Source organism: Triticum dicoccoides, chromosome 3A, assembly GCF_002162155.2.
Source record: "Triticum dicoccoides isolate Atlit2015 ecotype Zavitan chromosome 3A, WEW_v2.0, whole genome shotgun sequence".
Taxonomy (NCBI): Eukaryota; Viridiplantae; Streptophyta; class Magnoliopsida; order Poales; family Poaceae; genus Triticum; species Triticum dicoccoides.
This window is the reverse complement of record NC_041384.1, coordinates 50,816,537-50,833,267: the sequence shown is the minus strand read 5'-3', so window position 1 is coordinate 50,833,267 and position 16,731 is coordinate 50,816,537. Positions and strand designations below refer to the sequence as shown.

The window sequence follows — 16,731 nt, the reverse complement described above, 5'->3', positions numbered from 1 at the left end:
GAAGAAACAATTTGACGAGGGTTTCAAAGTAGCGAGGGAAATTGCCATGATACCATAACGAGACATCTTAAGGAAAGTGACTCACAGAAATATTCTCTTAAGTGGCAAAAAGAATTACTTTTGATTCAGAGATCATTGAAACTCTTCATACCAGCTTAAGGCAATTTACAATTGATCATTTGAGGTAGCTTGAAGAGATGGCATACTTGGACTAGGATGGATGATGTGGACTACCTTGTTGAAGACAACACAATGGATGATTTTTGCTTATCATCGGAGATGGATGGAACCCGTGGTAGGACCACTTTGAAGTTGATCCTGATCAGTAATTACTGAGAAGGGTAGTCCGTAGTAGGATGACACAATGGCGGTGCAAGCTGGGAACAAAATGCAAATGTTAGGAATGATTCTAGTAACTAGGGAGAGCTCAACAGTCTAGAGTGAGTCCACTGTTTGAAAAGGTTATAACATAACCGAGGAAACATGAAGCAAATCTGAGTTAACGCCAACGATAAAACCTAGTGCTTGCGCGTGCTCTCAAGAACTTGAGCATGTCCATATTCATCAAGGTTTTACCAATATCCATGTCAAGGATCCTGGCAACACAACATACCACCATGATGAATGGTGATGGATAATGCAGATGCAAAGGAAGATAACACTTTCTCAGATTTCACCTTAGCGAGGCCAAGGAAACAAAATCTGGATGATCGACCGAGAGACATTTAGCACTCCGCTTCTAATGTTCTCCTTGATGTGCTAGGATAACCCATTTATTGATACGGTTTGGTATCTAGGACATCAAGTAAAGGTCGGACTTCAGGAGCACAAGAATCCGTAAGGATTAACTACGGAGGTAAATCCTACGAAATCCTCATGGGGAGGTGGCCAACTTTCTTCAATCGAGATACTACAATAATAGGCCTTCCAGCTGGATGTGTTGGCCATGACATCCACTTTACCGGTTATCGAGGGACCAATATTATAGTTCTTGGGAAATGCTCCAACCATCATATCTGCCTGAGATTCAGATCTGGTTGGTGACAGGATATTCCAGACTCATCGAGTCTAGAAAGGAAAATGAAGGTTTGCAACACAAATCGACGAGACGACGTTGCGAGATTCTCGGGGAATGAACTACGATAGTAAGCTCCAAAACATGAGCTGGTTCTGCTACAAACCTGTGAACCCGTTGTCCAAGACAAGCATGACCACGTAGTAGTCTTATAGTAAAACACTATCGAGTTCGGTGGGGAACCATCATCAAGGATATCGAAGTCCTTACATAAGTCTTGCTCTTAGGAAGGAACTTCTTCTCCTTGAACAAATCAATTAGTGGCTTGGTGTGCTAGGGAATACATATGGAGTGGAGGTAATCAATCTACCAAACCATAGAATACTTCGCACGTATGCATGACTGATTTGGGATGATTCTAGAGGAAACAAAAACAAGCTTTCTTGAATTCACGGCGACAACTTACATCTAATGGACGTGAATCAAAGGAAGTCACTCCTTTCATCCAAGCATAGGCTTCATGAACGGATCACGAAGATAATGCTTACAAAATTTCCAACACTAGCTGGATGTTCAACACGAATCATGGAGGAGACAAAATGTTGCTGATGGGCTCAATAACAACTCTTCGGAATTTCCATATCACTGGACTTCCACCATCATGTGAACACGGTGATAGCATTGGTCAGACCAAAAGATGTAATGGTGTATTCTCGAGGGATCAACCACGAGTAAGGCAACACTACAAACATCGTTGGTTCTGATTTGACTCGACAATAGCCCATACTCAAGTCAAAGTTTTGACAAGACAACAGATCCAACAACTGATCACGAGGACCAATTGGTGAAGATATCATCTTTCTTCAACACAACCATAACACAAAGATATCCCTTCAGAAAGAACCAAATTCGGCAAAGCCTTTTATCTTCCAACTCTCCAAGTTGTTGTTTAGCTTAACCATCTAGCTCGAGGGTATCCAACACAAATTCTTGGAGAATGGATGGTTTAGAGAAAAACCAACATGATCACGAACTCAACATAGCGATCAGGGAACAACCTAGTAATACTTCCAAGAAAATATTTGGAAAATCAGGAACCACTGATATGTTATTAAGCTCGAGAACAATCTTGCTTTTCAGGGCAAGACGATATGATCAAGGAGCGAGGGATTGTCACAATCCTAACTCATTGGTCGATGAGTGCACCCGGAGATATGGACTAGGTAGCACGGTCAATCTTAGAATGGTAGCTCAAAAACCAACACGCTAGGAATAAGAATATTGTCCATTTACTACAAAGCAACGAGTTGCTTGGAGTATTGATTTCACACATCACAATTCACTTGTCGACATCCCGGTTACAACAACATGGAACCGAGGAATGAATAATGATGGCAAGAAGTATCACTGTATCAAGAGTTCATAGGAGGTTGTGCAATTCCTATGATATTCCTGACATAAAGTGGGCAATACTTAAGGGTTGAACAGAATCAAAAGCTGGATTGTCACTTTGATCTGCGGAATACAACTGCTTTGACCCAATCCTGGATATGGATGAGGTACTGGAGTTTGTTTCTCCTAGTCATTCCGGAATGGAATGGCTTGACGGATCACATGAATAATAGGCATCGATAACACCAATGCACAACTACTCTTGACCAACAATTGATAAACGATGGTCGGAATAACAAATGAAGATGGACAACTCAAGGAACATATGATTTTCTGAGTTGTGGATGCATAGATTAATATGTCGAGCAAAGCTCAACATTTCTTCCGGACAACCCATGTAGAAAGGTAGGACTGGCAGATTCACAATGAAGAATGGAGAACTCATCAAGAGCACTCGGTTGTGATATTATGGTTCAAAGAACTTCTGCCATAGGCGGTTCATAGTATTTGGAAGAAGGATATACCACGGACCTCGAGGACTAATGCAAAGATTACTAATATCCTGAAGGAACTAGCAACACTATCAACAAGAGGTAAAGTAGAGTGAATCTCGGGTTCAAGAACCCATGAATAGAATACCTACCACTACATGGCATCACGGGATGCTTTTGAGAATAATGGCTAGAATCACACACTGGGAATACAAAACATGGCTAGATCACTAGGTGACTCCCTAAAACACCTAGGGTCATAGTAATAGCTCCAACATATATGTCGAGGCAACAGAGTACCTCAACTCACCGATTAGTGTGATTAAACTGGCCCAAAAGGACATCGAGAACGGAAAGAAAGGGTTTGCAAATGCATCAGACTATGTAGAGACCTGGAATGACTCGGACAGCATAACGGCTGTAAATGCTCAAAATGATTTGAGACATCCTGTAAAATGGTGGCATAACCACTCAACAAAACAATATCAAGGTTCTGAGATCAACAGTCAACATACGGAAGTAGTAGGAACAGAACTGAAGCTTGAAACTATCAATTCTATAAGTCTATGGATTAGTAGCACGTCATCCTGATAGATAGATGAGAAGGCCTAATTCTTAATCCCCGTAGAAAAGAAGAGGTTGACTCAGATCAGAAGGGCATAGGGTAAAGGAGTAAAAAGAACCTTACGTTCCCTTCCACAATCAATTCCCTTACATAACTAAAGCATTTCTAGACTTGACTTCGACCAGTTTGGCTTGGTAATCCTACAGGCAGTCAGGCTCTGATACCAAACGCTGTCAGGACCCCGATTCCAAGTCACATTGATCTAGCCGGTAACACCTCATATCACTTTGCGGCTTCACGCACGGTATTCCCACGGGTGTCGCCCTACCATGGCCCGGGACCGTTTGCGCCTTTTGGCTCACATATATGATAGTGTCGCTAGCATCCATATGACAGGGAACCCGGGCCGACATGGCTAGTCGTGAACCCAAAGCGGCACAGACCTATGGAGACAGGCATACATGAACCACATCGAGCATGTCGGTCATCAGCGAGTGATTCCGGGCTGTAGCACTGGGCTAACAGGACTCCGGGGAACCCGAGCTGTAGCAGGCTAGGCAGGACTCCGGATATCACGGCGTGACATTTCCTTGAAGGGACAGACATAGGAACGAAGTGAAACACATGCCAGCCAGTCAAGTGTCCTAAGCAGTAGTGCTGGGCTAGCAGGACTCCGGTGAACCGGGCTGTAGCGGACTACTATGGCTCATGGAAGCACTAGACTACATTTCCCCATAAGAGAGGCTGCCAAGGATAAACAACTAGATTGTCGGATCCCACACATACCAAGCATTTCAATCATACACACAATATGCTCGATATGTGTAAATACAACATGGCATCATAACATAACTCTACAACTCAAGTATTTATTCATCAGGCTCCGAGGAGTGAGATATTACAAACATGGGTCTCATGGCCCAACATTCAGAGCATACAAGTCAAAACACAAGCGGAAGCTTAACATGTCTGAGTACAGACAGCTACAAATGAAAAAGGCTGAGAAGCCTGACTATCTACCAGATCCTGCCGAGGGCACAAGATCGTAGCTGAGATATCAAGCTAACATCGAAGTCCACACAGAACTACTAGCGAGACTGGCGTCTCTCTGCAAAACATAAAATAGGCAAACATGAGTACAAATGTACCCAGCAAGACTTACATCAGAACTGTCTACATATGCATCGGTATCAATAAAGGGGGTGGTGGAGTTTAACTGCAGGAAGCCAGCTTTGACTCAGTGGCTAACCTGAACTACGACTGCAAGCAACTCTTTTGAGGTGGCGCACACGAGTCCACATATTCACCACTCAATACACCACTATGGATCCGCTCCCGTCTCCCTACGAGAAGGCCATCCATAGCACTCACGCTTATCTTGCGAGTTTTAGGGTATCCACTTTCACTTGTCTATGAACTATGCAAGGGGTCCATGTTTCCATATCCGAGGAATCCGGCTATTCGAATAGTTAATGAAAACCCTGCAGGGGTGTACTTCTTCACACACGCTCCCACCACTTACCACCATATACACGTCATGTATCTCGGCAACCTTCAAGCGGAAGCCTGGCGAGGGTGTCGGCCACGGCCTACCTAAACACTTAAGTCTCTAGTCCAGGTTTATCGCCTATCCAGGTTCCATCCACAGGGAGTCCGGCCGAGGTTTCCACATACAGCCCCGAACGATGTGTACAGGGTTCCGAGACACCAAACGGGCGCCCAGCATGCCCGGCCACGGTGTATCTACCGCATCATAGCCCACCCCTAGGGTCAGCGCTACGCACGGCCGCCAACACATAACCTACAAACACCAGAAACTAGTTGCAACTCCTGGACAGAGTACTAGGGTGATTAAGAAGCCGAGAGGGTCAATTAAGGATCCCAATGAGTGGTAGTAGCTGTTCATGGATCACAGACACAGAACTCAGTTCCTGAGGACGGTTTCAATGAGACAACCCACCATGTACTCCTACATGGCCTCTCACCGCTACCTTTACCAAAACGTGTTCACACACTTAGCTCACACACAGTAGGACATGTTTACACACCTCCGATTCATCCCTGATGAATCATACCTGACCCAACTCTAAGCAGTAGCAGGCATGACAAACAAGCATGAATGTGTAGGCACATCAGGGCTCAAATAACTCCTACTCATGCTAGTGGGTTTCATCTATTTACTGTGGCAATGACAGGTCATGCAGAGGATAAGGGGTTCAACTACCGCAACAAGTAACAGATGATCGTTGTTGTCCTAATGCAGTAAAAGAGAGCAGGAGCGAAAGAGTGGGCTTGTATCAGAATGAACAAGGGGGTTGTGCTTGCCTGGCACTTCTGAAGATAGTAATAGCTCTTCATCGGTGTCATCGAACACATCGTCGGAACGTCGTCTACTGAAGGGGGACAAACATCGGCAAAAGAGAAGAACACAATCTATGCATATGCGACAATATGATGCATGACCATGACATGGCAATATGCTGTGATTTGAGCTAATGCATCTAGTTATGATTTAAATGAAGTTGGTTTGAATACAAGATTCAAATTCCAACTCCATATATGTTTATTTAAATGCCCTGTATTTGTTTTGTCCAAAACAGAGGACAAACATTGTTCAAACATGCATGAAAAGGGTACAGATGGATTCCTTGAATTTTTCTGATAATTTTACATATATAATTTATTTTATTTGGAGTTACGGTTGAATTTCTATGATTTTTAGAAGTTTAGGAAATTTTCTGAATTATTTTGAATTAACTAATACCAGAAAATGAATTATTGCGTCAGCATTACGTCACCATGACATCAGCAGGTCAAAGGCGTCAGCCCAGGTCAAACCTGACGGCTGGGACCCACTGGTCAGTGACACAATGCTGGCATGAGTCATTGACGTGTGGGGCTGGTCAAAGGCCACGTCAGCAAGGTCAAAGCTGACGCGTGGGTCCCGCGGGGTTATGACTAATCTAAGCAGAAATAAAGTTGGGGTTAATTAGGGCGTGGGGCCCATTTGTCAGTGAGCAAGGGGGGTTAATTAGGGCGTGATTAGCCCCTAATGACGGCGCCACGTCGGCCACCGATGTTTAACCGCCGGCGACGACAGGCCGCGGCGGTGCCCGCTTCGGGTTTGCTCTACGGGCCACCGTTCAACGCGCGGAAGGGTGCGTTTGAAAGAGGGGAGAGAGACGCATCCGTGGGTGGCCGTGGTTCGAGCGGGGATGGACGGAGTCAACAACGGCGACCAAAACGGCGGCAGCCGGAGCACGGTGGGTTGCGGGTTTGGGGTTGCGGTGCATGAGAGGGGAAGATGTTGGTGGCTACGGTCTCATGGGGTCATTCTGAGAACGGTAGTGTACTCAGGTGGAAGCTCCAGTGGCTATAGCCACGACGACCACATGGCGCGGCGGCGGCGAGCTTCGGCTCCGGTGAGAACGAGGGGTACAAGGTGCAATCGAGGCGGGAAAGAGAGGGGTTCGAAGCGGTAGCTCACAGCGGTTGTAGGGGGCGTCGAAATGGGCTCGGGGAAGCACATACGGCGTCGTGGCATTGCCGGCGATCTCGGTGGCCCGAGGTAGAAGACGACGATGTCGAGGGCGTTGTGGTGCTTCCCAGCTTACATGACTCGGTGGGGTATACAGGGACGGCGTGGCGGAGCTCCCGAGCACGTTGGATGGGCGAGGGAGGGCCAGTGGCCGTGGCAACAGCGAGCGGCGGCGACGGGCATGCTCGGCCATGGGGGAAGGGATCAGAGAAGCGAGAGGGAGGGAGGTCCAGAGAGCGAGGGATAAGTGAGAGGGGGTCGGGGAGGTGGCGTGGCACTCGTGGGGCGTCCAGGCCCTCGATGGCGAGCAGGAGCTGGCGAGGCGCGTGCCAGCGCGCCGCGGCCACGCGCTCATCCTCCTGGCAAAGGAGGAAGACGACAGGGGAGGGGACCAGGTGGGCCGGGTCGACCACTTGGGCCGCCAGGTAAGGTCCAGGTGGGCTTCTCTCTCTCTCTCTCTCTCTCTCTCTCTCTCTCTCTCTCTTTATTTTAGTTTCTATTTTCTATTTTGTTATTTTGTTCTGGTCTTTACTAAAAATACTTAGGCACACTCAAAAATCTCCAAACTGCTCATGGCCACTGTTTGGAATATATCCAACATGGAACATTTCAGTTTAGGATTATTTGAACATTTTAATTATTTTACAGTATTTAAATGCCCAAATTCAAATACTATATGATTTAGTTCAAAAATCTAGAATGGCCTAGAAATATGTGCATGATTTTTGGCAGAGGTTTTCACCTTTAACAAAAATCATGAACTTTTCTAAAGGGCAATCTGGGTCATTGAAATTATTTTCTTATTGAACCTAGTTGAATTCGTTTGGTGCTAGGGTTTAGGCAATCCCCATTTCAGGTTTAACTGAAATTTAAACATGATGCAACACCAGATGCTAGCACTAGGCATTAATAGAACTAGGGATGTGACAAAAACGGATAGACGATGCCATTGGAGGAGAAAAAGGAGCGAAGAGAGGTGTTGATGAATTCTCCGCCATTGTCACATTGCATAGTTTTGATGACCACATGAAATTGAGTGTGAACATAGGTAAAGAAACGATGGAGGACAGTAGAGGTCTCGGATTTGTGATGCAAAGGAAATGTCCAAGAGTAATGTGTGTAGTCATCCAAGATAACAAGATAGTATTGAAACCCGGAAAAACTTACAATGTGGGAGGTCCACAAATCACAATGAATTAAATCGAAGGGAGCGAAGGTTTTGCTATGTGAAGAAGAAAATGGGAGGCGTGGTTGGCGCCCTAGTTGGCAAGCGTTACAAGGGAAATGGGGAGCCTTATTACAATCACTAAGAAAATCACGAGAAATAGTAGAAAGAGTATGAGCACCGGGGTGCCCGAGACGACGATGCCACAAATCCGAGGTGGTGGTGAGGAGTGCGGACGCCCGTGCTGGTTTATTGCCAATGAAGGGGTAGAGGTCGCCGGTGCTAGCGGAGATCATGAGAACTTGTCGAGTGCGAAGATCCTTCACGAGAAAACCACACGGTAAAAATTCAACGGAACATGAGTTATCTTTGGTAAATTTGCGTACAGAAATAAGGCTAGTAACTATATGTGGAGAGACAAGAATGTCCGTGAGGCGAAATTTGTGAGGGCGGAGTGTGGTGGAGCCAGTGGCCGTGACGGGGAGATGTTGTCCATTGCCAACAAGTATGCTCGAAGGAACATGTGTTAATGAATGACTAGACGAGGTTAAGATACCTTGGCTGCTGGTACGTGCGAGGAGGCACCACTGTCCAAGTACCACTCGGGGGCTGGTTGGTTGGGGAAGCCGAAGTTGCTGTAGGCGGCATTGAGCATGGCAAGATGATCCCACGACGGCGGCGCGGGTGGGTAGTACGGAGTCGGCGGCGCCGACGAGTACATGGGGTACGCCTGAGCGTGGGCGTTCGGGCGGGGTCCCAAGACACCGGCAACATTGGGAGGGACCCAGCCAGAACGAGGTGCCGGCAAGGCCATGCCATATGGAGCGAAGTAGCCCGTGAAGGGGGAGAACACCGACGACGAGTGCTGGCGGCACCCAGAGGAGTCGCCGCGCCCACGACCACGTCCGCGGCCGCGGCCACGGCCACGGTCACCATCGGCAGAGCGGTCACCGCGGCCACGTCCAGAGGGCTGTTGTTGGGGATGTGGAGAGCCCTGGGCTCGATCGAAGGAGCCACTGCTTTGGCTGCGGTCAGCAGAGCCGCGGGAGCCGGCCTTGGAGCCGCTGCCATGAACGTCGCGATCACCGCCGGGGAGCGCGAACGCCAAGGCGCTCTCCTCAGTGGCGCATTGCGCCTGGGATTCCTCGGCCAGGATGACCCGAGAGAGGACGGTGTCGAAGGGCAGCTCCTGGTCACCGAGAACAACCCAGATGGTGTCGAGGCGCTTGTCGAGGCTGTGAAGGAACTGAGTGCGAAGATCCACCTCGGAGACGGTGTGCTCGATGTCGGCGAGGCCGTCAGTGAGGAGTTTCATGCGCCACGCGTACTCGGTGACGGAGAGATCTCCCTGCTTGAGGTTGCGATACTGCCGGTTGAGGATCATGAACCGGGCAGCACGGTTGGCGAGGAAGAAGTCCTTGATCTTGTGCCAGAGGGCGTAGGTGTTGGTGGCGCCAACGACGTGATCCACCATGGTGTCGGCAATCGTGGCGTAGATCCAGAGGACGACGTGGGCATCAAGCTCGAGGTAGGCAGCGTCGGCGTTGGGGGAGCAGGATGGTCGATGAGGAACTTGACGCCGTGGCGAATGAGGACCATGAGAAAGAAAGATTTCCATTTGTGGTAGTTGTGATCCACGGGGTTGAGGAGAAACTTGATGTGGTTGGAGATGTGATCATTGTAGATGGAGAGGCGGGGAGCAGAGGGCGGCGGCGCCGTAGGGGCGGAGGAGAAAAGGGGCGCAAAGTGCGATCCGACGGCGGCGGAGGAGCTGCTGAAGAGAGAGGGTGTCGTACCAAAGACGAATGGCGGAGAGGAAGTGGAGGAGGTGGCCGGGGTGGTGGAGGCGGCGGGCGCCGTGGAGAAGAGAGAGCCCGGCGAGGTGACGAAGTCCATGGCGGCGGCGGACGGGGAGGAGTCGGTGCCGGCCATGAGGAAAGCCTGGAAACAGCTGATACCAAGTTGGAAAGCTATTTCCTTGATTGATTTGCGGATCACAGTACAAAGTATATATCAAGGAGAACTGCACGTCCTATACAAGTGGCACTCGGGCCCGACGTGGTCTCCTGATCCTATAAACACGGTGTAAGTACACAACGTTACATGAGTACAGATTTTGGCTAACATTTGTTTTATTTTTCTAGACCACCATAAATGTTATTTTTCACAAAATGCTGCACACAGCTAGAATAGTCCAATATGTTTGTTGCCCAAATGTTAAGATTTGTTTGAATTTATTAATATTATTTCAGCCCAGGAGCCAAGTTCATGTCCCGTCTTTCTCTGCTATTTCTGCAAAAATGTTGCGTCTCATTTCTACATGTTATCGTCAAGTATCACTCCCAGGTAGAATCTTGTGCAAGTGGATGCTCTAGAGACAACTTTGCTGCATGTGCTCCTTGCTCCATTGTTCTCACAAACCTATTCCAAGCTATATATATTTTCCCCTCAAAAAGATTCAGGCTGCATCCAATCAAGTAACAACATACTTGAGTTGCCGTTTTAACTTCTAACTGGAAATGAACACTGAAAATTGAATTGTACATCTAACAGATTTTTTTCTCTCAGCAAACATCACATTTCATGTTTCCGTACAAACATAGACTCAAGCTATAGCCTGAACATAACTGGAAATGAACTCGCATATCTTCAGGCAAGGAGCGGTGCTTTCATCCAGCCTAGTGTTGTCTCGCTTTCATAGAACAATGAATCAACGTCTCCATGGTCAAGTATCTCTACAAAAGAAAATAGAACAGAAAAAAACTTGCTCAAGAAAAGAAATCTGAATATAAGAAAACCAAATCTTGCTTAATTAGACTCCAGTATATTGTGCACGATAAACTTAGACAACTCCCGTTTTGCAGGAAAATTTAAACGCGCTAGATTTAATCCAGCGAGTATGGGCAGGATCACGACTGACGAGCCACATTGACTCGGTCTCACCATTTGCGACAAGCCACTCATGCGCCTCACATTATGCTATGGTGTTCTCTGACAGGGCTTTTTTTCAACCTCTCCGTCAGGGCTTTGGCAACACAGCAGGCAGTACCCATGGACCTATCTATTTTTTCTAGTGTCTTTTCTGTATTTCTTCTAGACAAATGTGTTTCTAGGATCTTTGTGTAGGCGCTGGTGAATCTTCTGAGATAGACACATCAGAGGGAAGGAGAACCTGAATCGGCTAGAGGCTACGGCCATAGAACATTTCAGAGCTCTTCCAGACGAGCAAGACAACCGTGTACAATTTATTATCTCTATAGAAGATAAAATTTTGGCCATAAAATATGTACCAAATTATGTTATCTGGCTACAAGAATTCACACCTGATAGAGTTCATCATTCAACTTCCATACTCATATTCATGCAAATCCATACGTGCAAGCACAGAAGGAGCCTCTTTTCACATAAAGTAAACTTGTCCTGATTCTGTTCTTGCTTCGAGATTTTTTTGGTAAAGTTGGACAGGTAAGAGAAAGTGGGGAAACAAAAGCAGCTCTTGTAACCATCACCAATGACAAATTAATGGAGCTCAAGGTGATACATTTCATTGGACTGCATAGTATATTAGTATAGAAGATGTGTGACAAAACGATATAGTCTGGATTTGAACTACAAATACATCACACATGCACACACACACACACATATGGAAAGAAGCAGAGAGCACGTTCTTGAAAAAAAAAACAGCTAGAGAGTATACCTATTTGTTTCACTGACAATCTTCCCCCTTCCTATAGAGAACCGTCTCAGAGATAAAGTACAATGTGGACAAGGCATGCCTGTTGTGCATATAATAACATAAGTATCACTGTTCTGAAATAATCCATGAGCAACGTAATAACAACTTCATGATCGGTAATCACAATAATTTGAAAATTTTCCAAGCACACCAATTGTCCCGGTGAAACAATCTGAATCAAAAGGCTTAGAAGTAAAGCAAAAGATAAATAGGTGGGATTAACTAATAATACGAAGTAGGATGCAGCTGCGATGGTTCTCTTTCACTTGAGGTATACCTGGATTCCTGCTCTGCCAGAACTAAGGGTTGATGCTCAAGTGCCCGCAACCATACTTTCATATCCCCTGCCAAATCAGAAACATCTCATATTCAATGAAGAAAACCTTATGTAAAATGATCGATTGCATGTTCCCAAGGTCAAATACATCATATATAAAATTCATAAGCCAAACCTCCTCCTTGCCCTGATTGCCACCCTGGTACGCTATAATTTTCGCACTCGCATTCAGAAAAATATTGGGTCATATATTATATTCTGGTTTTGTTAATTTGTTTCAGAGAGCTGAAATTTCTAAGGATATTATGGTGGCCAACTCAACTCTTGAAGCAAAAAAAATTCCAGATGTCTCATCGTGGCCAATAAATGAGTATAAAATGCCGAGACAAAAAGATGGGTAAATTAAATGAGTACAAGCAAGTGCATGCTACATCCTAAACTAATCACACATGTTTATTGCAGAGTGTCTTGTGGACTTTTTGTGATGTGGTGCATAAAATACTGAGACGGAGATCGCTGGACACATGAATTTGACCAGAAAGAGATTAATGCGTCAAGGCAACGTATTGTCGCGGAAATTATTTTTTCAGAGGTGAACAAATTAGAGAAGGTCAAGATGAAAATTGTTAAAATCATGGAGAAGGAATAGGTATTACCATCGGTAGGGTTTTAGTCCCGTAGAAGGTTTCCCTGCTGTTGTTGGATACTTTGATCAATTGTAATGCGACATGGCACTGGGACAGAGTTCGACAATTTTTCACGTTTTATTTATCGCTTTCGTGTGAGACTAAACATTTAAATGCGTGTCCAACTATGAATGGTACTATTCTATGAGACGGAATGTTATAAGTGTGAGCAAGTAATATTTTTGCTGTGCTAAAATGTATCAGTTTGCGGCTGTGATGTTATATGTATTGTTGTTGTTTGTATTTGCGGCGGTCATTTATTTATTAAAAAATATCTCCGCCGTCCTGAGTTGGTGCGATGTAGACACAACGTGCACAATATCCCAGGGCGATTCTGGTGGCAGTAGCGGCGCTGGATCCGATGAAGATCGGCCTGGCAGCATGATTGGCGCGTCGAGGACGAATATTCCAGCCCAGCCCGTGCGGTGGCCGACAACCGAGGCAGTGGCGGGCCCGCGCAATCCAGCTAGTGCTGGCTGGCGCGATTCGCCGTGCGCCACGCGCGCGTCTGGTGGCCCAGCAGCCGACCAAGCGACAGCGGCGGGCCCGGTGGCAGACGTCTCGTCCCGCCCGACCGAGCGGGCACATGCAATGATCCCGAGGGGGATTTATGGCGATCTGTTGGCCCATTAACGACGCGTGTCGGGCGCGTGGGCCAGCCCTTTAATGCCTCTTCGTATGCGGATGGGGACGCTGGCGCGTTGTGGCGACTAGGTTTAGTCCCACCTCGCCCGCGGAGAGACGCGACGACCGGTTTATATACCCGCGTCGTCGCCTTCTCACAAGCTCACTACAGAACACTAATGAATGCCCTGTTGTATGTCGTGGCCACCCCGCTCGGCGGCCGAAAGGCCTCCCCGAAAGCGTTGTAGTATATTGTCCATGCGCGCGCCCGGGCACGGCTGGGCCTTTTTTCCAAATATTTTTTTCACATAGATTAAATTTTTAAAATGTGAAACAGTTGACAAAGTCATGACAGCAGTAACATATTCATACAAATATATCATGTTTCACACATAATAATAAAAATCGCATGTCTCATAACATTGAACAAGGTGCCATAAACAATAAACTCAAAGTGCCATGTCTCTTATCCTTAAACAAATAAACTGAGAGTGCCATGTCGCATTACAATCGAACACATTAACCAAAATAAGGCGACAAATAGTATGACATGCTAATTGAACTCTGTCCCAGTGCCTTCCATTGATTATGAATACTTCATCTTTACACCCGGTTCCTACATAACAAATTGTAAACAACTCATCAAACAATTATAAAGAGAGAAACAAGAAATAATTAAAATAATGTAAAACTTACTTTTCATTCTCAGAACACGTTTGTCGTCTATGGCCCTCTTTCTAAGTGCCACAAAGAGGATCGGGTTTTCTCTCAGAAAATAATTTTGGTCTTCCATTTTTTGTAACATTTGGATCTTTCTTTGCCCGCCCTGTCATGCTTTGTTTAGGGGCGCCCTTCGTGAAAACTTTCATGGGATCACCTATGACATCAACATGTTGTTCCGGCTCACGTGGCTCCTCATGCCCATTTCTTCTACTACCAACAGCATCATCATTAGGGACCTTTTTCTTCGCTATTATATTCTGCAGACACTGCATCAAGTCATCAAAGACGAATGAATCATTTGAAGCAACATGAAAAGTTTCAGCTCCTGTTATACTGAGTTGACTATAGCGAGCACGCTGCTCTGCCCCTATCCAACCCCAACCAAACATGTCACTCTTCCGATGTGCAGGCAGCCAACCTCTCGCAACTTTTGACATCCTCTTAAGGATGCAACACTTAGGTATTTTAGATATTTTCAGATGATCCAACACATACAAAATGTGTTTGCAAGGCAACCCTTTCCGAAGCATTCGTCCACAACTGCAGTCTATCGTATTCTCAGAGTTTTCAGCTCGATAATTCACACTGAACTGGAATTTGCGGTTATTTCTCCACGTCACGATGAAGGTGTGGCAGTCAACTCCCCCTAGCGTCTCAAAAATCTCAAGCTCTCTCATCTTCATCAGATCTTGTTGGAGAATATAAAAATTAGAATGAGTGAATACTTCGGCAGCATGCTTCTCAATGTCCTTATATTCTGTGACTGATGGTGGCAATGACTGATTTGAAACACAGTCATCATGCGCCTCGTTCTCTCATAGTCGAACTATGCAATTCTCATAATGCACAACTAGATCAACAATAGTCATACCGCCATCCAGGTGAAGGTGAAGACAAGAGTTAAGGCTTTCACTCCTCTGATTACTGCGCATACCCAGAAAAAAACCATCTGACAGATATGATTCTGCCCACAGACTCCTCTTCCTGTACATCCTACGCAGCCACTCTTCTGTTTTATCAGTCTTCCATTTATGGACAAAAGCGTGCCATCTCGCCTCAAAGTTGGCTGGAGAGGTGGAGTAGTACAAGAGTGCCCTGAACTCATTTAGCGATTTGTAATTAAGGTGCTTCTGCATATTTTTTTCCATGTGCCATGAGCAGAGACGGTGCAACACATCAACCAAAACCAACCGAATAGCTCGTATCATTGCAGCGCCTCCAGCTGTGATGATTGACCTTGGCTTCTTCTGACAATTGGCCATTAGGAATGTCTAGAGCAGCCACACGTACGTCGCTTCAGTCTCGTCGGACACAATGGCACAACCAAAAACTATGGTGCAATGGTGATTATTTACACCAACAAAGGGGATGAACGACATACCATATCTGTTCATCTTATACGTGCTGTCAAACACAGTCACATCTCCATACAACTGATAGTCCCGCCGCGACTGTGCATCACACCAGAACATGCTCTTCAAACGGCCCTCCTTATCGAGCACGTACTCAAAGAAAACGTCTGGATCCTTCTCCTTTCTGCTCCTCATAATCCCGATTGCAGTGTTAGCATCACCCTTCGCAATCAACTTCATTTTTTCTCGGCAACATAGGTTGTAGACATCTCGTCTCAGAAACCCACACTTATCATACGAGCCATACCTGCTAATGAAGTTGTCGATGATGATATCCTTTCTGATCCCAGCTCCTTCCATCGCCAAGATCTCAGCTATCTGGTGATCTCCCATCACTCGATGTGACCGCAGAAATACCACCTCATCTGCTCTAGCCAACAAATAGTTGTGATCATCAATAAAAGCTGCCACGAACCAAACTCCACGTCCTTTGTCCAACTTCACGACTAAATGTGCGCCACACTCGCAACGAGTCTCAGGTCTTAACCTGCGGGTACGGCCCTCCGGGTTTAAAAATTTACTGAGACGTTTTCCTGCCCTCGAGTAAACGTATCGCCTATACCGAATAGTGTTTTTAAGTCCTTTTCCTCGTTTCACCTTATCTTTTCTAATACGGAATCCACGGTCTTTGGCATAGTTATTATAGAACATGTAAGCCTCCCATTGTGATGCAAATGTCATACCCATAACCTTCAACTGTGTCTCCAGCGCACGTTGCTGGATTTCAGCCTCCTCAATGTCCATATTAGCTCCATCCTCATGCTCATAGCCATCATCACCACTCCAACCATCGAAGTTAGCCTACAATATTCCACATAAGCAAGTGTAAGTTGTCATTAACAAGTTTTTATTATTGTATGACATCTTAAATTTTGGACCGAACCTGGCATATGTTATCCGTGAAAGATTCAACACCATGATTTTCCTCGTTCTGGAAGTCAATATCCTCCTGCACATAAAAAAATCATATGCACATGTAAGTACCCATATGGATCTTCATCCGATGAAATGAATGTACACGTCACTTACGTTTTCACTACAAGCACCCTCCTCCTTCTTTTAAAAATCCTCCTCAGGTAAATTATCGTACGACGACCAGGATTC

At 46.0% G+C, this 16,731-nt stretch overlaps 1 long non-coding RNA gene across 1 annotated transcript; it reads right to left on the bottom strand.

Moving 5' to 3' along the window:
• Positions 1-10,711: 10,711 nt before the first annotated feature.
• LOC119271173 lies at positions 10,712-12,245 on the bottom strand. The gene is made up of 3 exons (XR_005134439.1): positions 12,183-12,245; positions 11,867-11,945; positions 10,712-10,901 (listed from the first exon to the last, which is right to left on the bottom strand). It is a non-coding gene; the product is annotated as an uncharacterized LOC119271173 (long non-coding RNA).
• Between the last annotated feature and the right edge of the window lie 4,486 nt (positions 12,246-16,731).